At 36.8% G+C, this 9,145-nt stretch overlaps 1 long non-coding RNA gene across 1 annotated transcript; it reads right to left on the reverse strand.

The window, feature by feature from the left end:
* Positions 1–6,634: 6,634 nt before the first annotated feature.
* On the reverse strand, positions 6,635–9,032 carry LOC124385100. Its single transcript, XR_006925688.1, has 3 exons — positions 8,885–9,032; positions 7,512–7,874; positions 6,635–6,667 (listed from the first exon to the last, which is right to left on the reverse strand). It is a non-coding gene; the product is annotated as an uncharacterized LOC124385100 (long non-coding RNA).
* Positions 9,033–9,145: the final 113 nt, after the last annotated feature.

Here is a 9,145-nt window from a genome sequence, read left to right on the forward strand (position 1 = left end):
AACCTTAAAAGTGAGAGAGAATATTCTTTTAACCATTTGTACACCTGAATTGAACAAATAATGGATTGTCTAAAAACTTTATTAATATAAGGCATAATTGCCATACATATGAAACAATTAAGGTTTTTGCTTTGTGTCCCTTATGAACATATCTGAGACAATAAAGACTCCTTGAGAAAAGATGGTCATTGGTTTTCCTTGAAGGTTTTAATCTATAAGAGTTTTGGTGGTGTTTTCCACTGAGCAGGAACCTTTTGGACATCAGAAGTTTCTGAATTGACAGAGCTTTAAGACACTGGAGATGACTGAAGACCTACCTCTTCCTGAAATACTTAAATTAGCACTTCCAAGCTTGTAGAATTCAAGGGTTATATTTATATTAAGTTTGTAATCTTGCGTACCAGTGTAGATTTATTCATTACTAGAGACTCAAAGCACTTTTGTACGTCGCTCTGGATAAGGGCGTCTGCTAAACGCCGCAAATGTAAATGCAAATCTACAAAATGATTTCTAACATGTCCAGGATTTAATCAGACATTGTGTGATGAGATCAGTGTTATAATCTGATATAGACATTATCCTAAGGCTATGTGCACCATAATATATTTTTGTTTAAAACGTATATTTTCCTCTCAGTTTCGGCCTTCCTTCTACTCTGAGATGGCATTTACAGTCAAGGAAAATGTAGCTTTTTAAAAACACTCTTCAAAGTGGAGAGATTTGAAAATGGCATTTTTGCATCTCAGTGTGGACTGTGAAAACGCTGCCTTTCAAAAACGATGATGCATTTTTTTGTCATTTGACGGTGCCTTTTCTCGACATGTTTCAAAGAGCAAGAAAAGAACACACGGAAGGTGAAAATGACGCACGTCAAAGCGTCTTAGGTTTAGCTCACTGACAGTAAAGGGAGGTAAGCGTTCTCGTGTTGATTAGCAACTTTTGGGAAACGAATGGAAATAATAGTGTTGACGCAGAGAATTTTTGGGTGAAAACGTTGTTTTCAAATGTATCCGGATAAGTGTAGACGGATCTCCGGTGTAGATCATTGGGTGGTTGGGAATGCAGCAATCTTACTCAGATCCAGAGTAGAACATCTGAGTGTTAAATCTATTTTTAGGTGAACTCTATCTTCTGAAAAATGATTAGACTCTGAATTAAATCCACAATCAAACAATTCACACTGCAGTGATTTTTGATGGATGTACGTCGTGATACTGAGCCAATGGACCGACCTGTAGCACTACAGCCATGCAATGCATTCTGGACAATTCTAACTGGACAAACTAACAACAAGAGAAAATGATGTGATACACAAAACATGTTAAAATATTCGATTCTATAGCTACCCATATCTTCTATTTCTAGCTCCTTGTCCTCTCTGCAATTCTTCCTTTATTAAATGTAGTGTGAAACCAGACGAATCTCAGAGCAAATGAATCAATTAAACATCTCTGATTCTGATACTGTTTTAGAAGACCAAAATAATGATTGCTAAAGTGTAGTCCTACAAGAGGTACAATAACTGACGTTATTATGTTTACTGTATACACACGTGCAAACACACATGCATACACACACAAACATCATTCTTCAGTGCCCAGTGAATGAGTCACACATTGAATAAGTGCTTCTAGTTCTTTGAATTTGACTGCTGTGATCCCTTGAGTTATTTCTGGCTATGATGAGTAAGCAAACACACACACACAAACACACACACACACACACATGCACACACACACACACATGCACACACACACACACACACACACACACACACACACACACACAGAACTGCAAAGTGTCTAATAATTTGGCAGTGTTGCTAAAATCATGCTGTTCCATACAATCTCTCATTATGTTGACTCACTGTAGCATTTCCTAAAATAAATAGGAAAAGACACCCAGCCACACCAGTGCAGTAAATCTGCTGTAGCTGCTGCTGCTATGCCTCAGATGCTGCTTACTAACTGTGTGTGTGTGTGTGTGTGTGTGTGTGTGTGTGTGTGTGTGTGTGTGTGTGTGTGTGTGCGTGTGTGTTATTCAGATCTCTGACCTGTATATAAACCAATAAATTAATCAATACAATGCATCTAATACAAGTTGGCATTTGTATTGCGATTGTTTTTTTTTTTTTACATATTTGCATAAATTTGGCAAAAACCAATTTGTTTATCTTTAATTATGCACTGCACTTAAAGATGCGCTACACTTTTATTATTTAGAAAGTGACCAATAAATTGTGGCCAATATTTTATATACAGATTGAAATCTCCTCGTTAAACCGTTTCTCGAGCGCGTTCTCTCAGCACCACTGCTGCTGCTGTATGTGAATATGACGTATCACAAAACTACAGAGACAGAGGCGTGTCCTGAGAGTCACATAGAATACAGAGTAACATGGTAGAATACAGATTAACATGGCAGAGGTAGAGCTGCATCTTTCTGGTGTCAGAACTGAAAAAAGAACGCCTGGTTTTATTGACTTTTTTTTTTCAGTACAAAGGCCTGTTTGTTAAAGGTCCATGTGTTAGAAGTCAGAAGTCACTTAAGTAAATTATGATTTGTTGTCTGTCTGATCCAATGTAATAAAAGTGAACTATCTGCACCATATTGAATTGCAAAGCATCATATGTTTTTAATTGAATCGTATTGAATGCATCGTAATGGGGTAAATAGTTTTGCATCGAAGCCTATGGAGTGTTTATAGTTTGCCACGGACTCACTGTAGAAAGAAAAAGAAAAAGAAGAAGAAGAAGAAAAACAAGAAAAAAAAAGAAGAAAAAGAAGAAGAAGAAAAAAGAAGAAAGAAGAAAAAAGAAGAAGAAGGAGAAGAATAAGAAGCAAAAAAGAAGAAGAAGAAGAAGAAGAAGAAGGAGAAGAAAACATACATTTCCCAATTAACTTTGGTGTTTGGCTCAATAATATTTTTTGGGGGGTGGGAAATAAAAATATCTGACACGGAAAGATTTGAGCAATATGGGTGAAAATGGTTTGTCGTAGTTTGTTTCTTATATCGTTTGTGTGTGTGTGTGTGTGTGTGTGTGTGTGTGTGTGTGTGTGTGTGTGTGTGTGTGTTTGTGCACCTGTTCTGTAATTCCTCATACACAAATAATGGCATCCGTCTGCTGGAACTGTTGCCATGGCCACCACACACACATACACACACACACACACACACACACACACAAGATTTATTTCTGAGTACAGATTGAGCAAAAGAAGGCTATGAAGCAAATACAGTGTGTGTGTGTGTGTGTGTGTGTGTGTGTGTGTGTGTGTGTGTGTGTGTGTGTGTGTGAGAGAAAGAGAGAGAAGAAGAGATCCATTAAGTTACTGAGCAACTCGAAAACTATGAGGATGGATTTGGACTGTAATTAATATAAACAGTTGATGGCTCTCCAAAAGCTCACTACAGTTTGCATGACCAGTTTTGCATTTAGGGACCCATTACATAACAGCACACCTCTATAGAGAAGGAACTGTAATGAATAGGTTATTCGGTGGCACCCAGATGACAATGGGTTCCCTATTGACTCTGGTTCCTCTCAAGGTTTCTTCCTCATGAGGTCTCAGGGAGTTTTGTTGTTATCACTGTTGCCACTGGCTCACTCATTAGAGTAAGTAATAAACATATTGGCACTAAACATATAAAGTCTTATTTTCTTCTGTTTAACTGCTGTCTCTGGAAAGCTGCTTTGGGACAAATTCCCTTGTTAAAATCATGAGAAAAATAAAGATTTATTGAAATTGAATTCTACTATTCTACTAAATTTTACTAGTTGGTGGATTTAGTTTAGTCTAAATTTAATAAAATAAACATTTCTTTTTATAATGTCAGCATGTTTCACATAAGAAATTACCCCTGACCCCCTATTCAGTAATACACAAGTTATGAAAATGTTAAAACATTAAAACCTAAGACTTAATGCTGCAGTTTTCTTTTCCATTAGGAAGGAGAAACTCTGTGATGGGTAAACTATTAAATTCTTTTAGCACTCCAAACCCCAAACCACAAGCAAGAATGCTTTTACATTGTTATTACTTTGTTTGTGCAAGATCTAATCCTTCAACTCTTCTCTTATCTGCAGTGCCCAGGTCCTCACTTTGTGGGTTTCTGCAGCATCCTAAGGAAAAGCTTCATTAAAACATAATTAAGACTCTGGACTAATCACTGAAATCAAATCCCACTTCTTTGAAACTCCCATCTCAGCTCTGAGCTTGTATCACTGACTGGCTTCTGCATTGCTTATTGGTTAAAAGCATGTGTTTTGCTGTCGAAGTGGGTGCATTTTATAAACTAAACTAACAAATCCAAGCTAATGACAACACTGTTTTTTTCTTTGTTCTTCGATGGATAGTTATTAGATTCCTGTAAGGGTTCTATACACTGTATAAACATCCTTAATTGACTAACTGAACAGTTTCCTAAATGCTTAAGATTTGATTAAACTTTTTCCCCTGATAGAGTACTGATGAGTTAGTTTCAGGGTAAGGGTTTAGGTTTTGGATAGCTACACCACTGTAACTTGCTAAAATAGTACAACCGTAATTTCCGGACTATTAAGCGCACACAAATATAAGCCGCACCCACTGATTTTTACAAAGATTTTTATTTTGAACATAAATAAGCCGCACCTGTCTATAAGCCGCAGGTTCCTACACTGAAACTAATGAACTTTACACAGGCTTTAACAAAAGACAGTGTCTGTTACACGGCTTGTATCTAAACAGTAGCCTACCAAGAAAGTCATTGTTCACTGTCTTCCTCCTTCCTTTTACAACTATTTATCTCGGGAGTTTATCTTTTGGCATCGTCGTGCGTTTAAAAATCACCATCGGTGAAGCTTTTCTCCCGATGCCGTGCAACTCAGAACACAGGTGAAGTGCGTTTTTTCATGCCCGGTTGTTTTCAGCGTGATTCCAGCGTGATTCCAGTTTTCCTGTTGACAGTCCGAGTGAGCGGCAGGTCAAATGTCAGAGGAACATCATCCATATTTATGATGTGGTGCGGCCCGATTCAGTGGGAGCGCATCTGATTTAATATAAAGAGTTTTATTGGTTCACCTGAACCCGTTCCGCAATTTCATTGGTCTAATGTTATGGGGTTCAGTTTTTTAGCTTGAAGTTTGTGAAACCGGGAAAAACCCAGGAAAAATCTATAAATTAGCCGCTTCATTGTTTAAGACGCGGGGTTCAAAACGTGGGAAAAATGTAGCGGCTTATAGTCCGGAAAATATGGTACATAGAACCTTTATGAGTTCCTTTATAGACCTCCTATATTGTGGTCTGGATTTTATTCAGTTGATTTTACGGGTTACTTTGCTTAAAATTGTACCTGACTTGATTTGAAACCTGACTTTTCCAGCCATATTTATTAAATTAGATCTAGTTTTAGGGTTAGAATTAGGTTTCAGTGCATCTTTAGGGTTCTTTAAATAGGTTTATAATAAGTTAAATTACCCTAAAAGAGTTTAATGGGTCCACCACAAACACCCTGAAAAATGCATAACTGTTTTAGATTAACTTTTTTTTTAAGCGTGCTTTAACGTTAGGGTTCCTCAGGGTTGTAGCTACTCTTCAAGTGTCTCTCTACAAACAACTGACCAATTGTTCAGCGTAATAAATTTTTTTTTTTTTTTTAAGATTTACTCAAGGGTACATTAGCTTGGTTCTTAGCTTCTTATGGTTCTCTTGGGGCCTCTTTAGAAAGTTAATGGGTTCTCTTTAGTGGGGTTGTTCATAATGGGAACTAGGGAATTTCATCTTTTTTTGTACACATTTAAATCATAAATTAATGCAATGGTTCTTATTTATTGTATAAACATAGGGTTATAGTGTTTTACATAGAACAATAGGATAAGACTCTATATACTGTAGAACCATTAAAAGTTCTTCCAGTGTTATAACTAAAGAATACTTTAAAAGTGTTTTTCCTGGGGATCTTTAGATCACTATTACCAGTGGCAGGTCATACATTTCATACCTAGGCCTTCACTGCTGTCTTACCTGAATCAATCCACCCCTAGATACCATCATTTTGACACCTATAGAAACTATGAATATTATACAGAAACACAATATAACAAAGCACTGCATCGCAGACAGGTAAGATATACCTTTATTCAGTGGCGGGCCATGCATTTGGTACCTGGGCCTTCAGTGGGAAGTACCCGACTTAATCCACCTCTTAATACCACCACTATCACAATGCAATTATAGAAACTATCAATACTATACAAAAACGATGCCACGCATTACAGAGAGAGAGGAATTTCACATATGGAGGGTGAATTCCATTTTACTAAAGCAAGAAACCCAGTTAAGACTCCAAACCTCTACACTACAACCACAACTGTGCACCTACATCATCTGGAGCAGTTCAGAATCAATATTTGTCTAATAACATGACAAAAACATAAACAATTTTAATAAAATACATCATATTTACCAGAGATGCATATGCATAATGCATACTCACATAATTTGCACTGCTCCTCAGAGTCTGTAATCCAGTGGAACTGCTCCTATTCACTGGTCTGGAGGTGGTAAACAAACCCTTTCCCGGGCTGAGACAAGCTAGCTAGCTTCAGGGTTGGCCGACCTCCTCATGATGTCTAGCTTTTCTTCTAAATGGATTTTGTCCGAGACCAAATCAATTTCTCTTCTTCTGTAAGCATAAAAAAGTCTAAGTTAGATGTATTCATGTGTGCAGAGCTACACACGTGTTTTACCAGTCGAACTTGGCTGTAACAGTTTCCCTCTGACCAACCAATCAGAGGACGGAAAAATGTTGACGCTATTCTGGGCCAGCTAGCTGCCCTGTGTGGCGGATATGAAATCTGATTGGTTAAAGACCCATTCATAATATTCTCTATGGCCAAAGAGCCAGCAGTACTGACTTTTAAGGCCCTGGGCAGATTAGATTGACATGGCAGCACATAGAGGCTGAAATTTGATTGGACAAAAAAATCTAACATCCACATACACATACTGGAAGCAGTGCAGCCAAGAGAAACACTACAAAATGAAGAGAATAAACTGTTTTGAATAAATGAATACAATTTCATGGAACAAATATTACAATTTAGGTTGTAAATGTAGGTCAGTGCTTCTGAAGTGTTCAAGCCAGCAGAGAAGACTTTGCTGGCTCTGACGGCAAACAACTGCCTTTATTCGTCCCACAGTGGGGAAATTTCAGAAAAAATGTTCTCATGCTGTTAGAATGAATGTCATTACTAAGCAAGAAATCCAACGAACACAATTTAACAAGTCTCCTTTTACATCATCTCTAGCAGAAGCTATGATATTAACCTCATATAATAAAAACAATTAAAATAAATTGTAACAGATTTTTTTCCATGAATTTTTGTGCATTTCTGTGCATTACAGTTCTCTTGGGCATTTCAATTAAAGGCAAATTGTGTTTTTGTGCAGATTTTACAGGTAAGAAAATGCAAACGTATAAATGGTTTATGAAAAAGCTTAACAACTTTTGAACTGTTTTGGCTGACCTTTCCTCACTTTTCCTCCAGCTTTTCTGAAACAGTTCGTCTTGTAAAAATCCTTATAGGTGTAACTGTGACTAAATTCATTTCTTCGCCTCTGTCAGCCACAGTGAAATAAAAAAACAGCTTTTAAATCCACAGGTATGTTTTTGAGCTTGTGCAGTTTGCAGCAGATCCATTATTGTGCGCCTCAGTGCCGCCAACTCAAACAACAGCTTTCAAGCACCATGAACTGTTTGCTGCAAGCGCCCACTCTGTTCATTTTGAAGTCCTGATTCCTTTGATGCTGGCAACATGTGATGTGATGTGTGAAATCTAATTGGATAGAAACTCCAACATAAACAGAAACTCCTTATAGCACCTGTGCACCTGAGAGAAAAACACTATGAAATGAGAATTGACTATTGGGAATAATATGATACATCTTCATGGACAAAAAAATATTAAAACGTAAGTCAGTGATTCTGATTTAACGCTTCATAGTTTTCTAAAATAGTTCCATGTTAAACCTTTATTAAGAACGGTTTCAAATATAACCTTTAAAGTATCCCACAATGGGACAATCAAACAAAGGTATCAGAAATAATATAAATGCCATTCTTCTTGCGCTCTAAAGAAAATGGTTCCTGGGTTTCTTTGATTATGTACAGGTTCTTCTTCAATTGGCTCTACTTGAAACCTTGTTTGACAAAAAAACAGAGGAACTTTAAGGGTTCTGGATTCTAACTATTTTAAGAGAGTATGTGCAACATAATTAATGTTTTTCTTCTTTACTCTAAGGAAAACCCTGAGAAACCTGAGGTCTGAGGTTGTAGGATTCTTGGAGGACAGAACTACAGTATATCACTTTTAATGTTGTAAAAAAAAAGTTTTAGAAACCGAGGCTTCTGAAACTAATACAGGAAATGGAATCAGATTCTGTGGTTGAACACAATGCTCTATTTTCTGAAGACAAACAACAATCGTTTTAGTGCCACAGCTCTACTTAAAAAAATTAAATTAATACTGACCTGAAATCCGACAAGAAAGGAGAAAAGCTTTTTTCAGCTGTTGGCATATTATTTTTCTTAAAAAGCTTAACTATCTTCACATGCCTCACATTCATATGTTCATTTGCTGTTATATAAAATCCAGTCAGTTAATTATGTCCCATTGTTAATTGGTTGAAAGCTTCCAACAGAAAATAAGGAACACATCTCTCCTGTCTTGGTTTTCTTTCACTGGCTGCCATTCAGGCACAGATTGGAGTTCAAGTTTTGTGTTTAATCTCTGCATGGGTTTATATTAAGTTATATCTTTCAGCTCTTCATAGAATTAGAGCATTCTATCTAATCAGCTACTAAAGACTCATAACACGTTTGAAGGTGAATACATCTTACCTGTCAGAGCTTCAAGGTTGTGGAAGAGTTTATTTTTCCATGAAGGCATCTCCCATGATATAGACAGACAGACAGACAGACAGACAGACAGACAGACAGACAGACAGACAGACAGACAGACAGATAGATAGATAGATAGATAGATAGATAGATAGATAGATAGATAGATAGATAGATAGATAGATAGATAGATAGATATGGTTTTCTGTGATTTGTTTATTTTGACCTTTAGATATTTTGTTTGTATTGCATTTTTTACAA

The sequence above is a fragment of the Silurus meridionalis genome, chromosome 4, assembly GCF_014805685.1.
Source record: "Silurus meridionalis isolate SWU-2019-XX chromosome 4, ASM1480568v1, whole genome shotgun sequence".
In the NCBI taxonomy this organism is placed as follows: Eukaryota; Metazoa; Chordata; class Actinopteri; order Siluriformes; family Siluridae; genus Silurus; species Silurus meridionalis.